Source organism: Rissa tridactyla, chromosome 3 (assembly GCF_028500815.1).
Source record: "Rissa tridactyla isolate bRisTri1 chromosome 3, bRisTri1.patW.cur.20221130, whole genome shotgun sequence".
Lineage (NCBI taxonomy): Eukaryota > Metazoa > Chordata > Aves > Charadriiformes > Laridae > Rissa > Rissa tridactyla.
Window position 1 is genome coordinate 90,992,726 of NC_071468.1, and position 24,017 is coordinate 91,016,742.

General features: G+C 39.3%; 1 long non-coding RNA gene across 5 annotated transcripts in view; it reads left to right on the top strand.

Annotated features, from left to right (window-relative positions):
- The first annotated feature begins 42 nt into the window (after window positions 1-42).
- The window catches only part of LOC128906762 (uncharacterized), a 90,293-nt gene continuing 66,318 nt past the window's right edge, over window positions 43-24,017 (top strand). For all 5 annotated transcript variants that reach the window (XR_008465315.1, XR_008465313.1, XR_008465312.1 and 2 more), the window contains exons 1-2: window positions 43-168; window positions 3,182-3,281. This is a non-coding gene — a long non-coding RNA (uncharacterized LOC128906762). The remainder of the gene's footprint in view (window positions 169-3,181; window positions 3,282-24,017) is intronic.

The window sequence follows — 24,017 nt, forward strand, 5'->3', positions numbered from 1 at the left end:
AACGGCGGCGCGCCCGCTGCACCGTGGGAGCCGCTCGCTTGACCCTCCCCCTCCCCCGCTTCCGCTCCGCACCGGAACGCCACCGAGGCTCCTTCTCGCCATGTCAGGTACCGAGGCGGAAGTGCCTCTGCCGCCCGCCGGAGGGGATCCGCCATGACAGTTACCGAGGTAACGGCCGTAGCCGTTAGAGAGGCGGTAGCTGGGGAGGAGCAGGTGCATATCCTCTGAGGAAAGGCTGCCCCCTTTTCTGCTATTTTTGACCTATTGTCGTATCTTCCTGGCATGTTAAGGTCTGGAGCAACACAGGAGTGTGAGGAGGAGTGCTGGAGAACTGGTTGTAGTCGCTGTCTGTGGACGGAGGGCAGCGTTTTGTTGTGTCGTGGCACGTCCTCCTCTGGTGGCAGGGGTGATTAAAATCCATTCTAGCGTCAGCGCTGCTGGTTCTCCATGGAGGGGTGCTGCAGTACACACGTTAGCTTTGCTAATGTCTGCTCACCAAGGCCTGCTAATGCTGACCTCTCTTTAGGAAAGGCTTCTCAGAGGCTTATGGAATGCTTGAGGTGGGAAGAGAGCTCTGGAGAGGGGGTCCAGCCCCGGCCCAAGTGGGGTCAGGCAGAGCAGGTTGCCCAGGATCATGTCCGGTTGGGTTTTGAATACTTCAAAGGATGGAGACTCCAGAACCTCTCTGGGCAACCCCTGCCAGTGTTTGACCATGCTCACGGTAAAAATGAAGTGTTTTGTTATGCTCACGTGGAGTTTCATGTGTTTTAAGCCATGTCCATTATGTCCTGTCCCGTCACTGGGCACCACTGAGAAGGGCCTGGTTCCCTTGTCTTCCTTCCCTGCCATCAGGTATTTATACATATTGATAAGATCCCCCTGAGCGTTCTTTTCTCCAGGCTGAACAGTCACAGCTCTCTCAGCCCTTTCTCGTAGGAGAGATGCTTCAGCTCTTTCATCGTCTTTGTGGGCTTTTGTTGGACTCTCTCCAGTCTGTCCATGGCTCCCTTGTACTGGGGAGCCCAGAACAGGAGACAGCACTCCAGGTGTGTCTCACCAGTGCTGGGCAAAGGGGAAGGATCACCTCCCTTGACCTGCTGGCAATGCTTCTCCTAATCCATCTGGGATGCTGTTGGCCTGCTTTGCCATGTGGGTGCGTGATCTGCTTGTTGTCCACCAGAACCCCAAGCCCTTTTCTGCTTTCCAGCCAGTCAGGCCCTAGCGTGTGCTGGTGCATGGGCTTGTTCCTCCCCAGATGCAGGATTTGGCGTTTCCGCTTGCTGAACTTCATGAGATGCCTCTCAGCTGAGTTCTCCAGCCTGTCCGAATGACTCCGAAATGACTGTCTCAGTGACTAGCTCTGTATGTCTGGTCTCATTTGTATGAGGATTTTTGGAAAGGACTCTGGATATGCCATTACTGTTTACATTTGTGGTACATTGTGTTTTGATCACCCAAAGTCTGGAATTGGGTACAGAGGCTGGAAGCTGATGATACTGTATGTTTAGACAAGGTCTTGCAGCCTTCAGAATTCATGTTGCAAATGCTGGAAAGTCTGCATGACATGATACAGATAAATATTGCTATAGTTTCCTTCTAGATAAAAACATGACATGTAAAGACATCAAGACCTGATTTTACAAGTCAGATGCAGATTCCTTGGAGGTGTCAGGAAAGAGAAATATTAAGGGAATTGAAGCCCTGTCTTTTTTCCCCTCATTAATCTGCTTGGTGCGGTATGTGCTTCATGTCCCATCATTAGGGAGATTGTGCACAAACTTCCTTTCCCATCATTAATATCACATCTGCCTTAAGAGGTATCAATGACTTTTGCATGCCTCGTGACTTTTTGAGCCTTCTGCCTTTGAATCTGGTTTTCTCTCCAGATTTGCTGAACACTTAAAGTTTCAAATAAAATGGATTGAACCTGTTAGGTATTCATCATTACCTCTGGAGATGACACTCCATGTTTCTCAGCATGAATAACCGAAAGTAGAGACACCTAAAATTTTGAGTGTAACTGACTTTGATCAAAGTTATATGACAACGCAAGGAAGAAGCTTGTAACAGAATCCAGAAACACTGGTGCCTAGTCACTTAACATAAATCCATTCGAGAGCTTACATGAATAAATTCTGGGTACTGCTGACTTTAAGAAATAAAATATAAAAGGAAAATGAGTACAGAGGAAATTATAAATGTATATTGCTCAGAAAGAAATTATTTCATTAAACAGGGAGTTAAAAATGCTTTTGAAAGTAGTCTGTCACAGCAGTACTTTCTTTTTTGATTTTGTTTTGTTTTGTTTGTTTGTTTTTATTTAGCCAAGATGTTTGTAGAGGATTTACTTGATAATATGTAACAGTATCAATAGGCACACTCTAAGTATTGAATGCTGCTTATCAAGAAATCATCAATAAAGCTTTTAAGGAAGGGCTGGATAATGTAATGAACCCAAATTGGGTACTCTCCAGGTTGGTTTTGTTTGTTCAAGACTATTCTGATTTAACCATTGATGATAAGTGATTTGCCTTTTTATGAAGGCAGCCTGTATCAGAAAAAATCTGTTGCAGTAGTTACATGCGTATACACAGATATGCAATGAAATCTCCTGCGTGTTACGCACTTCATAATTCAATGCTGTGTGATTTTTAACTTTCTGGGAACACGATGTGTCTTGTAGAAATATTACAAAAAGGTATCATAATTAAAAGCTTAATTGGATGAATCCTAGAAGACCTTTCCTAGGACCACTTATAAAATTGCCTTAGATGCAAATTAATCTATGGAAAAATACTTTTCTGTGAAACAAGGTCCAGCAGTATTGAACAGTAGCTTGCACTATAAGAACATCATACACTAAGGATAATTTAATAACATTTTTACTTTTCACTCTTTAAGGGTACTTTGCAAAGCTCCAGTTTAAGTATATTGAGAGTCTGTCACTCAGAATTTTAATATAAAGCCCAATCTATGGATAATAAGCTTTTTCTGACTTACAGTTTGAGTAGGAGGCATTTTTGAAAATGATGGATTAAACTGTTGTTTCAGAGTTGGAAAAGCTAATTTAATTGTGAATATCATTCTGCTAACTCAAATTTAAAAATTGAAAACTTACCTACAGACTATGAAAAGGTGGAGAAGGTGCTAAGTTGTGTATGGGATTTGTTTTTTTCCTTAGGAAACAGCTGGTTTTATGCCTGGATCTATTTCTGTATGGTAGCAGAGAAGTGCTACATTGCTAATGACTTTCAGCAACGCAGCTGGATTTAGTTAGTGAGGTAAGATTTTTGAGATTTGGAATGTGCGTGACAAGGAAATCTCTGTTAAAGCTGCTGCCAAAGGCTTTTCTGTGAAAGGACAATTTGCAGTTGCTGTGTTGACTGATATCTTTCTGTCATATGTCTCAGGTGCTGACCTACTGTACTGTAAAACACTTACTGAATGGAGGCCCTGTGTTGTATCAATGTATTAATTGGTTATTCCTTACAATGTTTTTATGCAAAGTTGATTGGTCACCCACTTCATTGCGTTGACAATCACTCTGTAGGGCAAATAAATATCCGCTGTAAGCCAGGTTTGTTTTCAAAACCATATGAGACTCAAAATTGAGAAGGTTAGATCCAAGAAAATAGAAAATTCTTCTTCAAAATTTAAAATTAATTTGTCAGAGTTCTAAATTACTGAATTCTTAACTTAATAATGATCACCAAAGAGTTCCAAACTTTTACTTGAGCATTTTTTATTTTTTAAGAAGAAATATGCATGGAAGAAAGAGAAAATTAGAAGCCCTTCCCCTGGTAGTGTTCTATTTCCAAGATCAAAATTTCCAACTTAGATGATTTCTGTGAAATCTTGTATTTTAAGGACATGAGTGTCCTCAGGAAGCTTGTTTCCCCTCATGGACTAATGAGGATAAATGAGACTTGATGAGGCTTGAGGGGAACATACTAGGGCTCACAGGAGGTGAGGCTGGTGAGAATTTTAAAGCAAAACAAAGGTTTTCCCTTTAACAACATACAGAGGTCTATGGAGAAAGAGAAATGCCTCCAGTCTTCTCACTCTGACCTTGTCTACAGAATTTCCAAGGCTGCTAACAATTTCTGTAGCTCAGGAGGTTGGTCAGTGGGTCTCTGCTCTAGATGTCGCTTGCTGCAAGACCCACTCCTATGAGTAGAATTTGCAGCCCAACTATGGTAAGTGGCAGTATTGCTGGAAAACATGAATGGATTTGTCACATTTTTACTTTCCTTTAAACAGCTTAGCATCTCACAGCTTCAGAAAAGACATCTGTCATTTCTTTTCCTCCCAGGCTTCTTCCTAAATAGTGATTTGACAAGATAAAGTGATTTTGGAGGTAACTCAATACAAAACCAGTGACTCAGTCTGGGCTCAGATGTGGTCTGACTTTTTCTAGTCTTAAATTGGTCCTGTTAATAAAAATGGAGACTTCTTTACTCTGTTTTTTTTAAGTCAACTTTAACATATAATGTGAGCAATGAAATTGTTCTCTGACTGTAGCTAGCTGTTGATGAAGCAAGCTGATAGTCTACTGCTCGAACACCCACAGTACAAAAAAAACATCAGAACATCATTATTGACCACTTCTGTAAAACTGTAGAAAACTTAACACAGTTGCTGCTGAAATCAGTTAAGAGACTGTGGTTGTCTTCAGTCACAACTGAATGAAGCCCTAAAGCATGGAACATACTGATATTAATAATACTGTCATAGAGAAAGTTAGGTTAAGACTAGTAGAAATAAGATTCACATCTGGTCTCTGTCGTAGATGTCACTGAAATGTCTCGTGTTCTGTGCTCAGCAGCACCTGAAAATGAAAAAAGTCGCAGTCTCTGTTCAAGGGTATGAACATTACAGAAAGGCTAAACGGCTCATTGAAGTGGTCTTCAGTAATGCATTTGTGAGGAAATGGCCTGGAATTATTCTCTGTAGGCAATAAATCTTTGCCAAAAATTTATACGTCAAAAGAAGCAATATTTTAAGAATAAATTATAAATAAATTAATAACCTAAAGATAGTAATCTTGCAGAATCTGATAATTAAAGTGTAACTTCAGGTACTATAAGCAACTCAATTAAAATTTACATGCTTAACAATTTTAATACTAAGTTTCAGGGTTTTTTTATTTAAAATGTCATCTGAGCTTTTGTGAGTTATGAAGGAAATAATATCTATTTTCTCCAGCCTACATTTTTATATTTTCTTAGAAATTCACAATGACTGTGAATGAACATACATGTATACTTCTCATATATAAGCACTGCTAAACATCTTGATGTTAACTGCCCCACAGTACTCCTTTTCAGCAAGACAATATACCGCTGTAATTTCACCAATGGGAACCTGGCAGTTATAGCAATTACACGTTCGGCAGGAACACTTTAAAGGAGCTTTGTGGCGGCAATCATACAATTGGGGAGAATTACAGAATGCTGGATTTTAAGACCAAAAGAAATCCCTCTGTCCCGACCTCCGTAAGAGGCCACACAACATTTAGAAGTTTAGAAGTGAGCTGACCAAACTTTTGGAAAACTGGCATCTTGATGGAAATATTTCATATTGTGGAGAGCCTGTTGCTGTTCTTGAGCAGATATTTATTGATTAATTATTCTGATTGCTAAAAAAAAAAAGATGATCAGAAAATGCAGATTAGAAGAGGCTAGAAACTAACAAATCTATTCTTTTCCAAGCAGTCCTTGGTAGATTTTAGGCTACCCACTTCTGTAAAGACCCTCTGATACTAGAGATTTTTTTCACTTCCCGGTGCCTTAGCTGTCCTCGCTGTCTCTTGTTTGCTTGTATCCTTTTTGTCATGAGATTCAAGGAATGCACTGGCTCAGCACTTAATTGTAATCAGCAACAATGAGGAAACACTGCTTCAAGAGACCGTAGTCTCCCTCTTTCCACAAGCTCAGTTCCTTAATTTCGGACAAGGTTCGACAGGCACCATCTCTTTGACTTCCCTTTCTCACAACTGATCACAGAGACCTTTGTCCCGGCTTCAAAATGCAAAGGAAAGGAGTTTTTATCCCAGGTGGATTTTTTTTTCTGGGGCTTGGTTGTTAGACCCTGTTCTTTGCTCATGGGTATAGCCTGAAACTCTTAAGTGTGTGGGCCCAGGGCTGATTTGGGCCCGGGGCTGTTTTTTCCCCAGGGCAGCTTTTATCCATCCTATTCCTGGAATTTGTCTGCTGGCTTGCATTTCTGTTAATGTAATGGAAATTACACAATGGAAAACAAATGACTTAAAAATCAATACTTAAAAATTGTCTATCTAAGCTTGAATTAGAAAATATTTTTTTTTAATTAAAAGATACTCTTTCCCTTACACATTATTTATTTATTTAACTACACTGAACCTATCCCAGCGTCACAACACTATGATATTGAGAAAAAACAGCTTCTTTTTCAGCAAGGCAAGTTACAGTTTAATGTCTTGAAGCACAAGATTAATTGGGTATGCAATGTAACAAATGTTAGCTTTCTTGAAATTACCCAGGCAGTCGTTATTAGACTTGACCCAATAATTTGAATCTCCTGCATCAAGGAAATCTGTAGTTTGACTATACACAGACTGAAGATTTTCTTTGCTTAGTCTTTAATCCCTGAGCTATCAATTCATATGAGATCTTGCTATCACACAATTGGTGGAGGAAAAGGTAAAGAACTGATCACTGGTCATTGGATGATCTTTATCTTTTTTAAAAGAAAAAAATTCAGTACATGACATTGCATCTTTAAAATATTTGCGGCAAGGTGTAACTTTGATTTTGTTGTGGATCTTCTTAATGACTTTAAGATTATTGTTAATTATGCCTATTAATCTGAATGATGAATATACAGAACAGCTGTAAAGGTGCATGTAACAGTTGCTAGTTTTAAATATACACATCCGAATATTAAAGTGCAGATGCTGGAAGCAAGAGATGTAAGAATAACTATGGGAGAGTGTGACAACTGAGAAATTAGCTGAAATATGATGTGCAAGAGTTTGGATCAGAAGAGGAAGCAGAGGTGGGAGGCTCAGACCAATGCAATTGACAGCAAGAGACTATGTGTGCTTTCATGTACTCAGGGGAATGAAAGCTGGAAAGAAACAGATAGTGACACAGTGACAACCTTAAAAGGGTAAGTGAAACAGTGTTAGAAATGAAACAGTGTTAGAAATGTCTCCCTAACTTTTGTGCCAAGACATTTTTTTCATGCATTAGAAGTTACTGGAAAAAGGAACAGAAATCGATGTTTTCTCTCTATATTTGGCAAGCTTTCATTTGTTATCCCTCAGATTTTCCATGATAAGGAGTTCAAATTCTTGCCTTTGAAGACCCTGGGTTTTGGCTATATCCTGCGGGTTTTGCTTCCCTCCTTTTCCAGCTCACTCTACTCAATCCAACTGAGGTATTTTTCACCTTCTTCTCTACCTTTTACAGATTTCCCCCGCATTTCCAGAATTCTTTGGAGGACTAAATTTACTGTGTTACTACTCTCTTCTTCATGTCCTTCCTCAGAAAAGGTTTCCTTAGAAACCCTAACCCTGTTTTCCCTATGAACAGTTAAGCCTAGGTTTAAAGGCTTAGGATGGAGCTCAGACTATACCCAATGGTGGGGTTTGGAGTGAAACCCTGTAGAGTTCCTGTACCGGTGTTCACTGCCTAATATTAATCTTCCTGAATGTTGGTTTTTTTTTTTTTAATATATATGTATATATGTTTCTAGAGGCAATTTCTCTGGCAGAAAAGGCAGTTCAACATGGTTTCTAAATGCAAGGGGAAGTTAGGTGCCTCCTGCCAAAAGCTTTTCTCCTGGAGTCACCTTTTCTGGAGACATTCAAAACCCACCTGGATGCATTCCTGTGCAACCTGCTCTAGGTGAACCTGTTCTGGCAGGGGGGTTGGACTAGATGATCTCCAGAGGTCCCTTCCAACCACTATCATTCTGTGATTCTGTGGAGCCCATAGACTCTCTACAAGGGACCATGGCTCCCATCCTGAGCACCTGCCCCAAATTCCACCCTACATGACACAAATGAAGAGGTGATGTTCCTGTTGTCAAAGGGTGTCTAAGGCGCCTTTACGTTCCTGTGTCCAGAGCAGACTCTTGGCACAGCAGTGTGATTGCTCCCAAGTCCAAATGCTTGTTACAGCAGTTACCTGTCACTGGGGCACCTTGATCAAGCAGCCTACTGACCAGTCCTCAAACCGTGCAACTGCCAAAGGGTGGAAGGGTTGGGAATCATGACTCCTGATCTTATTTTTGGTTAGTGGAGAAGATTTTTTGAGGGTTTAAAATAGATAAAGTAGTGTAACGTGACTTGGGAATGAGTAACTAAACACACAAAGTAGATCACTTAGTAACTGAGATCTAAAGAAATGATATCTCAATAATTTTGCATGAATGTCTGAGATGATAGTTTTAGAATAGCCACTGCAATTGCAACAGCAGATGCATTAGTGGAAATATAAGTGATACAGCAGGCGAAAAGCCAAATCACAGTTCAAAGATCAGCCAAGAGAAAATGTTCACAGGAAAAAATTGTCTATAAAAATGCTTTTGAAAAGCTCTGGAGGCTCCATAATCAAAAATGGCCAAGCGCCAGAGAGAGAAAATGGAACAGGTAGGACCTGCAGAGACAGTAGGACAATGCATAGCAAACGCCAGAAAAAGGGATGACAGAAGAAGAGCTGTCAAAGCAGATGGTATCAGGGTGATAGTTCTGGCAAGGTGGAGAGGTCTACTATCCGAAAGCTGTATCTCAAGAGGACGTTTGTGAGCATGCTTGGACTATGAATCTGGAGATTTGCAATATTGCTATTTAGTGTAAAATTAATTCAGAAGTAGAGGTGACTGGTTTGTAAAGAAACTTTTAAGCAGTTGTGAAGTAGATGTGAAGTGGAACAGAGTGGCATTGTAGTTAGTAACCCTGAGGGACTAACGTTTTTAAACACTTAAGTAAAATAACAAATAATCAGGATCAGTTCAAAAGCCTTGCAAGATGCATAGAAAAAGACTTGGATGTTTTTTCTTTTTTTTTTTTCAAACAATAATTTGTATTTTTAAAAGTGTAATAGAGAGACTTCTTTATTTTTCTCTGTGCTATGACACATTTTTCTTTGACCTAAAATTTCCATGGGCACTTTACACATACCTCGGGATGTGTAGAATACGCTGCAGCCTTACAAATGCATCATCTTTGGTTTAGAGTATGTGTTTGCTTGCTATTGAAGTTAAGCTGGCAAGTTATTTTATTGTAGGTCTCTGTGCTATAATGTCTATGGACCTAGCTTGAAGTTGAATTCCCCTCTAAATAATTTCCGTCACCTCAGCACATATAAATATATCATATATATCATATCAGGCTGATAGAGTTGGGGCTGTTCAGCCTGGAGAACAGAAGGCTCTGGGGAGACCTTATTGTGGCCTTTCAGTACTTAAAGGGGGCTTATAGAAGTGATGGAGACAAACTTTTTAGCAGAACCTGTAGCGATAGGGCAAGGGATAATGGTTTTAAACTAAAGGAGGGTAGATTCAGACTAGATAGAAGGAAGAAATTTTTTACGATGAAGGTGTAAAACACTGGCACAGGTTGCCTGGAGAGGTGGTAGATGTGCCATCCCTGGAAACATTCAAGGTCAGCTTGGACGGGGCTCTGAGCAACTTGATCTACTTGAGGATATCCCTGCTCATGGTGAATTAGGTCCCTTATGTTTAAAAATACAGACCAAAGGGAGTTTTGCAAATACTAAGGAAAATAGATAATTGCAAGATTAACCATATGGTTCTGTTTATACCAATCTGGCATGTTTTGGGAGTTTTCAAGGTTAGATTCTGCACTTTCTCCTTCCAAGTAAGCAGAAAGCAGTGACTTGTAACTATTTTGATTTCCCCACACTGGAGTATGCCACAGAGCAGAGGGTTGTGACAAGGACCAAATGATGTCTAAGAGTGGAGAACATCACATTAATTTGTCCATTTTGGGGTAATAGTAGTCTTTCAGGAAACTGAGCACAGAAAAAGATAATTTTGCTTTTAGAAGGTAGGGTCCTACTGCGTTAGTTGATTCTCCTGTGAATGTATTATTAAGTGAGATTCAGGAATTGCTCCAGTGTTAGGGAAAGCCAAACAATGAAATACTTTGCAGCTCTCATTTGATTGCGTTGTCATTGAGAATGATCACTGAAGTGTGCTTAAAAGGAGTTATTGTAGCACATATCGAAAAATCAATACAAATGTTAGTTGTCTTGCAACATTGTGCTTTGGGATTACAGTAGCTGGGAATGGCTGAAGTCAATGCCATTTACAAAAGTGGAGTTTATGTGGCATAAAATGTGATTGCAGAATTTGCTGTGAATTGGAAGGTTTGTTTACATTGGCTGTATTGAGAAGCTGAGCTCTATTTTAATTTTCATCAGCGCAGCAACAAGAAGAACAAAACCACAACTGAGTGGGAGAAGGGAACGGGAGAGAAATGAATCTATTTGCTCTAATATATAAGCCACAAGATGCTTTCTTTACTAAACTCTAATCATCAATGTCTAGAGCAGAACTAAATGGAGTGTTTTTTACAGACAGTGCTGGGGAAATATCTTGGCTAGTGGAAAAATTGTTAGAGTTGATAGAACCAGAAAGGGAGAAAACCCATTTTAACTCTTAGAGTTTAGGTTGAATTTTCATGCTTTGCTGGTAAGGTGCCCAGCAGTGTCCCTTTACCCATAAACTGGAAATTTGATGTGGAATTCAAGAAAGAAGACACCCGTAGAAGTACACAATGTCATTTAGAGTAGTTTTTGAGAGAAAAAAAAACCTGTTTAAAAGTAAAGCTCATTATAGATCACTATTTTTTCTTGTGCTTCACTCATTTTGGTGTTCCATCATTTAATGCGGTTTAAATCAGCAATTTTTGCAAATTATTTTTGTGTGAATAATGCATACTGTGAATCTGTTTTCACCATTTATAGGCATCTTTTTTACAGAAGGAAAACTACAGGCCTATCTTCATTTACTTTGTAGTCCCTGCACAGTACTGGAATGGGAAACATGGGGTCAATCAGCGCAAATGAGAATCGAGCCACATGTTTGAAAAGCAATGAGCAACTGCAGAAATATTTTTGAAGAGAAGAGCTTGTTATTAGCCTTTCTAACACGATCCTCAAAGGTGCTGGGGGTTCTTGCTACTCATCAACTTCAAAGGGAATTCAGTGTTCAATATTTTCTTGCAGAATTGGGGGTGCAGAAAAGAGGGCCAGATGATAATGAGCTGATAGGATGACAAACACTTATAAAAGGAAATGCTCTATGTGAGAAAGCATTTCTTTGACGATTTTTAGTATGTCATGGGTTGTGCAGTGACAAAAAATGGCATAAGATGGCAGTAAGAGATTGCAAAATATAGTGGTTTGGAGTGACACATTCCGGTGAATCAACCCACTGGCTTGCAATAAACATGATTGTATAACAAGGGACAAAATGGGGGCTGCTGAGCTCCATCTAGGCACTGGTTTCTAACTTTTTTGCATTTTTCTTTTCCTCGGAGGAAAATCTCCGGTTTATTTGACATTTATACTTTCTTATCTGAGTGTGGGAAAATGGAATAGTATTTCGCACCGCATTGCCATCTGTGTGAAAGCGCTTGAAATTCACTGCTCATCCTTTTTTATCTGTGCTGTATGAAAATGACTCCAAATTTAGAGTCATATTAAATATGGCATCATGTGCTGACCAGAACAAAGTAGGCCGAAACAACCCCGTCAGTAATGCACAGGCAGCTTTACAGCCTTCCTAGTGAACCACAGGCAACATGACCAAGAGGCTCTGAAGATCATCCACTGCTAAACTCTGGTGTGGAGGGCAGACTATTGCAGGCTTAGACCTGTTTTGACAGATCTGGCCAAAGCCCAGGGGTCTGCTTGGCCTGAGGAAAGTAGAGCTGGTGAGCCCTGGGGAAAGTTTTGTTAGGCGCTCTAGTGGCACCTAGGCTTTTAGGGTCTTCTTGTAACCTTTCAGTCCAGGGTTGTGACCTGGAGACACACGACTGCCTTTTCTTGGCCAGGGAAATTAGTTTTATGAATATATGAATATGAATATATAATTGCTGTTTGTGATAACTGTATGAAAAGAAGCTGGAGAAAAAGAGACGGCTGTATTTCTGGAGACTGATTCCAGTAGGATTTCTCCAATTTAAACATTGCTATAAAAGAGAATGTATGGGTTACTTGCAAAATATAGGCATGTACTTTCTCAGTGTCAATGATTTCATTAGATTTGTGTTGGAACTTTCAGTAACGACTTTATGTTCGTATTTAAAGCTACGTTCTATAGTCCTGGTGTATACTTTATGTTCCTCTCAAACAAGATTCTCGTTTTATGAATCCTTTGCAGTGGAAATGATGATAGAATTTTTAGCTGGTGCTTTTCATCCTTAGATCTGAAAGTGCCTTATAAATGCACATATCATTTACCAAAAAAGGACTATGTGATCAAACAAAGTAAAATTAACATAAAGCAACAGTGAGCAATAAGCGTTTTCTAAAGTGACTAGCAATGTATTTCCTAAGCTCTTTTTTAGCAGGGAAAGGTAGATGTGGAAGAAATTTTTATGTTTGCCGAAGTTCATGATTACTTTCACTCAAAAACCTGATTCTTTTCAGCATCTGCATTAATGTAATCACTCGGGAGTTTTGTGGTTATGTGTGATTTTTATCTGATATCTAAGCCAGAGGTCAAAACACAAAATTGGCATTTAGAAAGATGATGTGGATTTGTCCTGCTCCCTGAAGGCCTTGGTCTGTAAGCCGGGAGATGGATTACAATCAGATATGAGTGTTTCCATCTTTGAAGTATAAGATCTTGTTTCACTGTAGTTCATATATACCTGATTCCTTGCAATCAAGATTTTAACATTTTAGGAAATAAAAAACAAAAGTCAATTGATATTACTTCAGCATTTTTTTAATAGTGATGCTTCTGGGAAGGTCAAGTGGACATTTTTTTTGAGAATAGAAGTAGATTAATTGATCTTTTTTTAATAAAATAAATTGACTAAGTGAAACAGAATAGAAAAAATACCTTAAGAAAAAAATCTTCAGCTGCCCAGTGCAGTGTTGAAGGCAGGTCCTGGCTTCCAAGCATAGTTTCAGTGAACTCAGTGGCATTGCGGGTTGTAGCACAGTCTGTACAGTCCTTTTTGGTCACCCACTGCCTTTGAGGATTGGCTGCGCAAGCTTCTGCTCCACTCCGGACTTTTTCAGGCTACATCTTCATGGGCAAGTAGTGGGAGCGACTAGCTGTATTTGTGGAGCAGAGCAGTTGCTGCTGAGGACCTAGTGCCCACACTATGCCTATGTACTTCAAACCAAGTCTGGTGTGGTCCTGTACATTGAATACTGCTCTGAGGCTGGGGTTGCAGTCCCGGAGGATGTCTTCCAACTTACTTTCATCCAAAAAGAATCCAGTCGATATGTTCAGAGACCACTCCATGATGCGAACCGAAACACACCAAATGGTGATAGTTAGAAGATTTTCTTGAAAGCATGCTCCTGGCCTGAACTCATATCGTGACATACACTTGTTCTCAGTCCTTCTACTGTGCCATGGGCTCCTTTTGCTCAGCATTCATTCTCTTGTTGTTGTTGGTTTTGTTCTTTGTCTTGTTCTCCTTCTTCTCCTTTTTCCTTTTTCCTTGTGTTTTCTTATTTCATCTTTCATGTTCTTCTACCCTGCAGTCTCCTCTCCTTCAGTGGCATACCAATGCTGGAGCAGTCTTCCTCTCCAAACGAGTTCACCTGACCCAGTCATTCTCTGGAAGCGTGCAGTATTAACATGAATTAAGAAGCAAATGTTGAACAAAACATACGGAATCCATCACACCTGTTTTCTGCATTTAGACTACGGTAAATGGATTCATAAATGGGTTAATACCTCCTTCTATGATAAAGTAATGGAGGACAGAGTCTGGGAATGATCTCCTGCAGAGGAAGTCTCAAGAACTCTGCTGGTTGCTTGGGAGGTCTAGCATGGAGAAATCACTCTATTAATTCCCTGTATTTTTGTTTTTTCTCTAAACATTAGCTATGGTGCACATTTGGAGAGAGATATTTAAGCTAGATGAACTATGCTAGGATAAGTAACCTGGTTTAGTGGGACCCCTCACTGCCTGGCAGGGGGGTTGGGACTAGATGATATTTAAGGTCTCTTCCAGCTTACACGATTCTATGATTCTGTGATTCTATAACAGTATCTGCTGTAAAGGACATGGACTATTCTATTGCCAAAAGCTGTGCAAGACTTTTTTAACTCAACTACATGGCACAGAGTGACACAATATTGCAGTTACATAATTAGCCTTCATACTAGAATTGCAATTGAGTAGTATAACAGCTTTACATATATATACATATATACACGTAGATATATATATGTAGGAAAGCAAAGGTAGTAAATATGTCATAAGAAGTACTTCACAGTTATTTGACCAGTTTTAAAATGTCAGTGTTCATTACAAGAGTGCTAGTAGGAAAAATGGAGTTCAATTTGAGATTTAAATCATCCATTGACTCTGTATTTGTGAGAAAGACAGAGTAGCATTAGAGCGAGCTTACTGCTTTCCATTTCTTTTGCTAATATTTTTTATTTGGTGTTGATATCCATGTTGGACCAAGAGATTTGAATGCTATTTTATGCTATAATGGTAAATACATGACATTGTAATGAGGTAATAATGAAATTCCAATAACGGTACATTTTACTGTGGCTGTATCCTGTTAATTCTGATGAGAAAGTGATAAAGATCCCTAGATTTTGACTGAATTATGTAAAGAACATAAAAGTTTGATTTAATGAAGTTCACACTGGTGTGTTTAACTCACAGATTCATGTAGATAGGTGGATAGGAGCACGCATTAGTAGATATACTTGAACTAAAAGTGTGATTTTGCCTCAATGGCAAGCATGGACCCATTTAAACAACAATATTTTTACTCATTGCCCAAATTTAATAAAATTCTGATTAACCTGAGACTAGAGGGAATTCTAGAATTCAGAGTGAAAGTCCATTTTTCAATAGTCTGTTGCAGAAAGACTTGTGCATGACAGATCTTTGAGAGAGTCTTCTGCCCCTCATTGGCATTTCTAACAGGCCAGAAGTGAACAACTATAGGGAGCAATTTTGATGCAGTTTATCAAGTTATGTATGACAGCTCAAGATAGGAGATCAAAAAACTGCTAACCTTCTGGACCGAAGTGGGCTAATCAATACATGGGCCCTGTCTTAAAGACTCAAGGGAGAACTTTTCCTGCAGATACTGGAGTAAACCCACTTGCTGTTCTGTAATAATCTTGATAAGAGCCTTTGCCCTTGTACTGCTTTTCCCGTAAGGTCTGATCCAAAGGTCATTCACAGCAAAGAGGATTTTCCAGTGGGTTTTGGCTCAGGTCAGCGAGTGAGGTCAGGTCAGGCATTGTGAAGCTTGGCAGCAGTGGCAAGAAAGGGAACCAAGACCCAAAGACCACCAAGGCAAAGAAAATCCAAAAGTGAAGTTTCAGAGTAGACTGAAAAATCATGCTAGGGCAGGATTCATCTTACCAAACTCAGGCATCTAAAAGTTACTTGTCACATTCCCTTCATAGCCATAGGATAAGAAAGAAATGAGATAGTGATTCATTGAACCTGTCTTAGATATCTATTTTACGATGAGATGGATTGCCTTATGGAGGTGCCTCGTTCTCTCCTTCGACTATAAAGGAGCCCAGGGGACTAGCTGACATTTAGGCAGCTGACTTTTAGATGATAAAGTTAGAAAATCCCTGTCAAGAGAATCTGTAGAAGTAGCTGTTGCTACTGCTCTCCCCTTTGCTCTTCGTAGCCATTAAGACAGTATTGCAAGTAGGTCTGCTGGCTTGAAAAGGCACCCTTCTGATACTGTGATAGGTCGATGCTATGCTTTCGTCTAGAAAGTATAAGATAGAAAACAGGTATCTAATCATTTTACCTGAAATAACTTCTTTCTCACAAAAAATCAGGATTTTCTGATCAAGAGTAGTAATTCCAGTTGAATAAACTGCCTAGTGACATTATCTGCAGTGAGAACACAGCTCAAAGTTCAGTTGCACCTATTTTTCTCCTGAGTAGTTTAAATACCTCTTACTATTCCTTCCACCCCTTCTAACAAGAAGTTAGTGTGAATTCAGATTAAGGTTTCCTGTATCCCAGCTGCTGCTCTTAAGATTGGATTAAAGAAGGTGTCCAGGTAATGCAGTCTTGTTGAAATCAAAGACGGACAAAGTTGACTTGGATTTAGTGCATATCTTCAGAAATCTGGCCCAACATTTATTCAGGAGAACAGGTACAGAAATAACTTCATTTCTTTCCTCATATTATTATACAGAAAACAGTATAGTGGTGTCCTTCACACAAAAGGAAAGCACTTAAAAACAAAAGGTACCCTCTATTTATTGCCACAGAGAAGAAAAACTGGCACCTAATTTGTACAGACAGCTTGGTTACTGAGTTGGTCTGGGCTCATTTTTCTCACATTTTCAAAGGAGATTTTTTTACTAGGAGCTGGATTCTTAAAGGTATTTGGTTTTTAAAAATATGTGTGGTTACATAGTGGGGTTTTCCATTGAACTGCTTTTTTAAAGACCAAAATCTTCATACTGGACCCTCAATCTCATTGATAGTCAATGACATTTAAGCTTCTACATTTAATTTGAAAATATGTTTGGGCTACAAAGGTAGTTTATATTTAGATGCTTTTGAAAATTTAAACTTGGATGTTGAATTAATTTATGATTTTGTACTCAGTTTTGAAATAAAGTTCTTTGATTAGAACAGAAATAACTATGAGAAATACTATTAGTTTTAGTGGACCGTATCTCTTCATTCAAGTGCTATGTTTTGGTTCATTGCAAACAAAAATTCTAAGGAAATTAGTATTCCAAATGGAGGCATCTCTGATAAGATGTACATGAGCTGTTTTGGAGATGATCATCACTTGAGATATGGACTGTGGCTTCTCTACTATTTTTCTTTTTTTTTGTTTTTTTTTTTTTTGTACTGAGAGAGAACAAAGTGTTTGTTACAGCAAGGCAAGAAAAGAGAAGAAATAACTGCAAATAAAATGGATCTGCTCATGAAATACTGTGAACATTATGGTGGGACATAATGTAGGTTGAAGTTGACAGTTTAAATATATAGAGACAGATTCTTCTCTAGAATCAAATACACAAATTGAAGCCACTTTTGTTGTAGCAAGTGGAAGTGAATCCTACCTATACTATCTATTAAAAAAAGGTCAACTGTATGATAAATAGAAATATTATTTTGATTTTACATGTTTAATGTTTGATTCTGCACTTACGAGTATTGAAAAAAAATACTGTAAGCCATTTGGTATGATTTTACAGACATGTTGAAGTCAATATGAGCTGTCAGCAAAATGTGAAAGCAATATAGAAAATAATAAAATAGTCCACTGTTGTAAAATATTTTAAAATATTGTTAGTAACAAATTTAACTGCTTATTAGTAAAAACATTTGCTGAACATAAAAAGAAGTTAGTTTATTTTCAGTTAAATTCTCTGTTGGGTTAACCAGCATTTTAAGCACTTGTGGGAATGCTTTAATGTTAAAATATGTGAAAGTAAGTTTTTCTCTATCTGTTTCATTGTCTTAAGAAAATGCCTGGATTTCTGGTCTTCAGAAATATTTTGACCGGTATTCAACAAAACAGTCTTTCATTATCTTTTCTGAATCCCTGCACTAAATTCTCCAAAGCTTTAGGATTAACTGGACTAATAAACTCAGTTCTGAATAAATTTAACATTGTTCTTGGTTGCTTATAAATGTATCTGTGTACAACAATGAATCAGCCAAAAGCAAGAATGCCAGAGAAAAATTAAAATCCTGTTTTATGTGTTTTGAAGAGGAAATAATCTTTTCCCCTCCCTCTTAAGTTGGTTTTGAGGCTAGCACTCGAGAAAGGGCAACGATTCTCCTCAGTGGCCAGGCTTTTCCCTGCAATCCGTGTGGTTTCTGAGACTGAGAAATATAGAGGAAAGAAGAACATGTTTCAGAATTTTAACTCTGCAAATGACATATACATTTTTGTCCTTAGGTTTAAATAGGAAGCTAGAAATACTTCTATGTGAAACAGTTATATCCATTCCCACATTGATTTGATGCACTTTACTTTTGGTATAGCTATAGCATCTATTTCACGTTGTGCCCAGTGAAAGGATTTAAAGAGTTTGTAGAATGACTGTGGTTGCTTGTCTTTGCGTTGTCATGGGTTTGGAGCACAAATGCAAACGTGTGATTCAAACATAGGCCTGGCACATATCCCCTGCGCAAGGGAAAATGCAGTCGAATAGTTTATTAACAGTGTGAATACACAAAGTAGAAGTGATCCCAGATGGTTTTGTAAACTCCAGTAACTCAGCAAACATGTTAAATAAAGTGTGTTGTTCATTAGTCTCAGTAAATGAACTAAGTTATTAAACATGAATATGTAAGTAAAAAAATTTATTATATATATACTTTTGATCTGGTCAGAATTTTAGGCACTCTCTTATGCTAAGCAATTGTTTTAATGCAGGTGCCATGTTCTGATGAGGTGGACATAAGACTGGCTCTGCTGGCTCGGTTTTAGATGTCAGACTTATACAAACAACTCAGGTTTGTAAGGGTTAATAACTGGGAGTAAAAGTTGCAAAACAAGGTATCTGAATATTGAAATTATAAACGCCCACAAAACACATAATTTTTCTTGATGTTTACCAAAGCCAGGAGTGAGTTTGCTAGATACAGTTTGCATGAGCAAACACAGTCACCCAGCTATTGAACAAGGGTTTATGGGCTTTTGTGTCCATAGTCAAATGCTTTATATGACTCCAGCACTGGCTTCAGAGATGAAAGGTTTCAGCATAAATGAATGCTTCCCTTTCTGAAGGTGAAAGGAGCTGTGTTCCCTTGTGCTAGGAGCACATTCAGGCCTTCAAAATGCAATTCGCATCTTTTGAATGCATAATATGAAAACCGTCCCTTTTTCTTTGGGGATGTATGTTTTAACTTCTATAGACTGTAGATTGAGGAACGCTGCCCTGTTTCTAGGATTTCTAGGTGCAAAAGTAGGTGCCCAATTTCAGCTACTACACGCGATTCATTTGTAGATTGTCAAATTCAGAAGTTCGAATAAAGATTTATGTGTTTGGTCTATTTTATTGATCACTTTTGACCTGTGTCCTGGTTAATAAAAACGTTCCAGGAGCAAAAGTTGAAGTAAGAAGAATTTGGTAAGGGACTGTGTCATCTACAGCAAGCGATCCTGGGCTGGTTCTGCCCTTGCCCATCCAGAAGACACCTCCAGGAAGATTCCCCCCCTGTGTACGGCTTTTTTAGGACCTCTTGTTCTCTGCTATTGGGTCAGAGAGTTTGTGGTGCGCTGACAGCTTGTTCTGGGATGGTATCATTTCCCCTTCCCTTATGAATGTCTGTACTTCCCACAACGCTCAGGGTCCGTGTGCAGGGCACAAAGCAATGTTGTGCCAGATAGCCTGGGTGAAGGGCTGCAGTTTCCTGAGCAGGATAGCTGGGATGATGCTGAGGAGCAGAATATCTAGGCTATGGTAATGATGATATGATCTCGCTGTTCCCAGTGAACATGCCAGGTTGATTATTTGCATACCACTGTGCTGAATTGTGCTGTAGAGATACCCACCAGGCAGGATGGAGGAAAACCTTGTGTCTAGTGCAGCAGGATCTTCAAAAGCATTACCCATGTTAAATGTTATTTTATGCCATTAAGGCATAAAATCCTCCAGCCCCAGACTCCTTTAGATTGTACTGCAATGAGCTGCCTAACACCTGGTTGTTGGGAGGATTTATCACCACTGTTTTGCAGGTATCTCTCATGAATCGTTGCCTGTAGGCTGTCTGGAAGAGTGACCAAAATTATTTTCCCTCCCTCTGCCAACAGACGACTAGCCAACACACTCTCTGAATTCCTTTCCTAATAGTAATGCAAAGTTAAAAAGCAAAGAAATTCACTTACATGGTGTGAGTCTATTGCAGGGCAGTGAGCAAATCCATCTCAATTTGGGTGCTTATGCTTTTTCTTTAGCATGGCTAAAAGAAGTTCTTTAAAAATCCAAAGATTGGTAGGTTGCCTACACAATAATGCACCTAAAAAATGTTCTAACTACCAAAGTCAATCCAGTGAAAATATGGTTGCTATGGCTTCTTTCATGGATTTTGCACTTACTGTCTGTAAGAGGGATCATCAGTACCTATCTGTGATCTCCACACAAGGTGTCTCCAGACTCCTAGGGAAGTGTATTCAGCAGTTCAGAAACGGGTTAGGCATCCAAATTCTGTACCATGTTTTACAAACGTTTTTACAATGTTAAGACCTGTTCTGAAAATATAATTTGTAAGCTCATGTTAAGTGCTTAATTTCCTTCTGAATTTAATAGGGACCCTTAGGCACTAGGATTGGTGTTAGCAATACACAGCCCTCGGGGATACATTGAAACAGCCTGTGGAAACAACTGCCTCACTGCCTCCCCATCCTCTAATGCTTAGGCGAAAGTGGGATTTGCAGCCTGAAACTATTTCATGGACTAACTGTTGAGCTGGTGGACAGCTGAAGTGGTGAGAGACAAATTGCACTCTAGGTCTGCTATAAATCAGAGTTTGGGTTCACTGTGAATCACACTGGGAGTTCCTTAATATGATTGAATTTGAAGTGCAGATGGGATCTCAAAGGAGGAGTATGTTCTGTGAGCATACATGTCTGTCCAGTCTTCCTCCTGTTATAGTGCATGTGTGAAAATTAAATGATTACATACGTATGGAGGAGTTACACACTAAAATAGCCTGAAGAACATGGTAAGCAATAACTCTTTTTGTGTGTACAAGGAAGCTGCAACCGAAAGCACAGGTGGCTTTCAGAGACCTGGAAAATCTGAAATGTTAGCGCTTCATGTAAATCCAGTATATATATTTGAGGTGAAGAGAGCCATTATCAATATGTTTTATTTATATTTCCCTTCTGCAGAAAAGTAGCAGAATTTTAGGAAATGGGACATGCTATGCCCACAGGGGAAAATCTTCTTGTAGATATGTCCTGTACGGGCAAGGACAGAGAAAGTCATCTGGTAGGCATATTGCGTATGTGCCTTGCTCCGTGGAACATTGCAAGTTTAATTGGGTTTTTCTCCTGCTGTTTTTTAACAATACTGAACCTGTCACTATGCGGGGAACTTTGTATATGAAAAATGTCAAAAAAAGATTAAGATAAGTGGCATCCCAGTGAGTACTTTAATGCTCAAGGCACAGATGGCAAATCTCAAAAGACTGTGGCAACAATAGAAATAGTATGTAAGAAAACAAAGCAAAAATTACTGCACAATGTAGTTTATTTATATGCAAATCAGTGAGCATTTAATGCCAGTATCCTAATATTTTTTTAAGAAAGAAACCACAGCTTTCACAAAGAATGTTAAACTGCCTGGCCCCAGTGGTGACAGAAATCCTTTCAATCCCCATGTGGCACTGGCAGCAGTAACGTAGGTTTCTGTATGTTCTACTCATTGTGTGTCAATGCCAGCCTGAGGGGTTCTTTAGGAGACACAACGCAGTGACATGAGCTCAGGTTCACCAACAGACCTGGGTGCTGGAGAGCTGAGTGTCTTTGTGTGTAGTCTAACTTTAAGGTTCCTACTGCAGTACAGGAATGCACAGCAGAGGACCTTACAGTGCCTGTCCTCTGCCCCTCAAGGGGTGGATGCCTTGCAAGGGATTCATGGTTGGTGCTCGGAGGGGAAGGTTGTCTCAAATCACTATGAGGAACAACTGGGAATAAGATTCCATCTCACATCTTCATCCTTGCCTGGACTCATAGTCATCCGATCCATGTCTCCAGGAAGGTGCCTCCCTCCGGACAGGCTGGGGTAAGTTGTTTGCCCCAGAAATTTTCTTCAGAAGTGGAGCAGCAGTCATATCCTATAAGACATAACCAAAGAAAGTAATAGTGCCTTCTTTACGTATAATCTTTATTGTGTAATTCAGAGTGGGTAGAGTATTCCATGTGGGATGCAATTCCATTCACTCCTCCACCGGAAAGGATTCAAACCAGCTCCCACTGCTTAAGTGTCTCAGCAAGGCATAGATGCTCTAGGGAAGAAAAGGAAGAGGCGCTATTTACATGTCTTTTAAAGATTGCCTAAAATTGAATGGGAACAACTTAATCATTAAGATATTTCTGTAGGACGGGGGTCCTGGGAAAGAGCAACGGAAGGTAGGGTTCTTTCATGCTGCAGTTTCATCTGCTCAAATTAACTCAAAACTTGTGAAACACGTCCGCTACTTCACAGCTAGAGGCTGCCAGAATTAAACCTCCCCTTTGACAATCCTTCCATTTTTCTGGCGTGCATTACTTGAAGATACCTGCTGTTTAGGTCTCTTCCCTATCCTTTCTCCCCCTTTTTTCAGAGTGTCTCTGCTGAAGCTTTTAGCTTCACTGTTCTTCCATTCATGGCCCTGTCTTTGATTTCTGTTTATTCCTGGTAGCACGCAGTGTCACATAATCAGACTGCAATAGTGTCACTCAACAAATCCATCCTTCCAAGCAGCGAATCCATTGTGCCACTAGACCTGAATAAACGTATATTCTCTTTTGCAGAACACGTATTTCCAGTGTCATGTCTGGGTAGCTAATCCCGTAAATTCCAACTGCCACAGGAGTCATGGAAATAGCCACAGATCATTTCATTTTTCTCAAAGCCAGCACCCTTTAAAAAAAATATAATTTTTCAACTGTAATGCTGAACTAAAGGAAGAGATGCTAGAGGCAAAAGTTAAGGTCACAACAATTGTTTTCAAATTTTGTTACCTGTCAAAAAAGGTGACTCTTCCTTTATACTTTTATCTTTGTATTTTTAACTGAGCAGTGTGAAAATTTTCATATTTAACGTTTAAATAGCTGCTATGGGTCTCTTCATGACTTCATGCCTTTGACTTATCCACAGCCCAGGGCTTAGTGGTATAAAATGGTAGATGTCATGAGCCACCGCAAGTGTGTGTTTTGCTCGAGAGAGCTGTTATCTAGTGCCAAAGAAATAACACCAAATAACACCACGTATTCCGCATGAACTTAGGAACGTATTTTGTGAGGTAGCTGCAAAGCACCTGTGTGCTCGGGAAGCTCTCTCATTCACAAAGAGCTCTGCAGTGGGGACAAACGTGCAAGAGAAATGGATATATGGATATGATACAAATTTTGTATGAAACTCACTTCTGTGGAGCAGTCTAATGAAAAGTCTAAACATCACTTCTTGTCTGATTTTAAGAACTTGAACTTTAGGTTTGCTATGTGTTTGCAATTCTAAGTTTAGCTAAGTTAAGGCACCTACTGCGTGCGATACCACAATAATGTTAAAGTACCAAGAATTTTCTTCTGCTGATATCCCTCACTGTCTGACTGTATCTTTATACTCATATGGTTCAGTCATCTATCTGACTGATTTACTTACCAGTGCTTTTTGTTTCGTAGATAACGTTGATTAAATTTGGAATTTCACTTCCTTCTCCATCTTGTGCTGTTTTCATCTGATTTGGCATGCATGGCTGACAGCGCATGCATCCTATTTCAATGCCCCTGCACAAATGTGACCATGCTTTGGTTTAGGAGAGAACTTCTACAAACACTTGATTGACCTGCTATTTCTTTATATATGATCCCATGGAACAGGATGCTAATTAATGGATTTTTTTTCCTTATTATTGCATTGTTTTCCTGTGTAGTTTTGTCCACTTTCTCTCATGTATCAGCTGTAAGGCCGGGACTTGTAATTTTTTTTAGGCTTTGTGCATCTTGAGATCTTTATCTGTGATTGTATTTTTGTACCCTCAAAATAAGAAGCATAATTAGTAGTGCTTTCCTGTTTTGTAATGTTGAGTGATTCCATCAGATCTCAATGTGAAAAGTTGCTTCAAAGGGAAG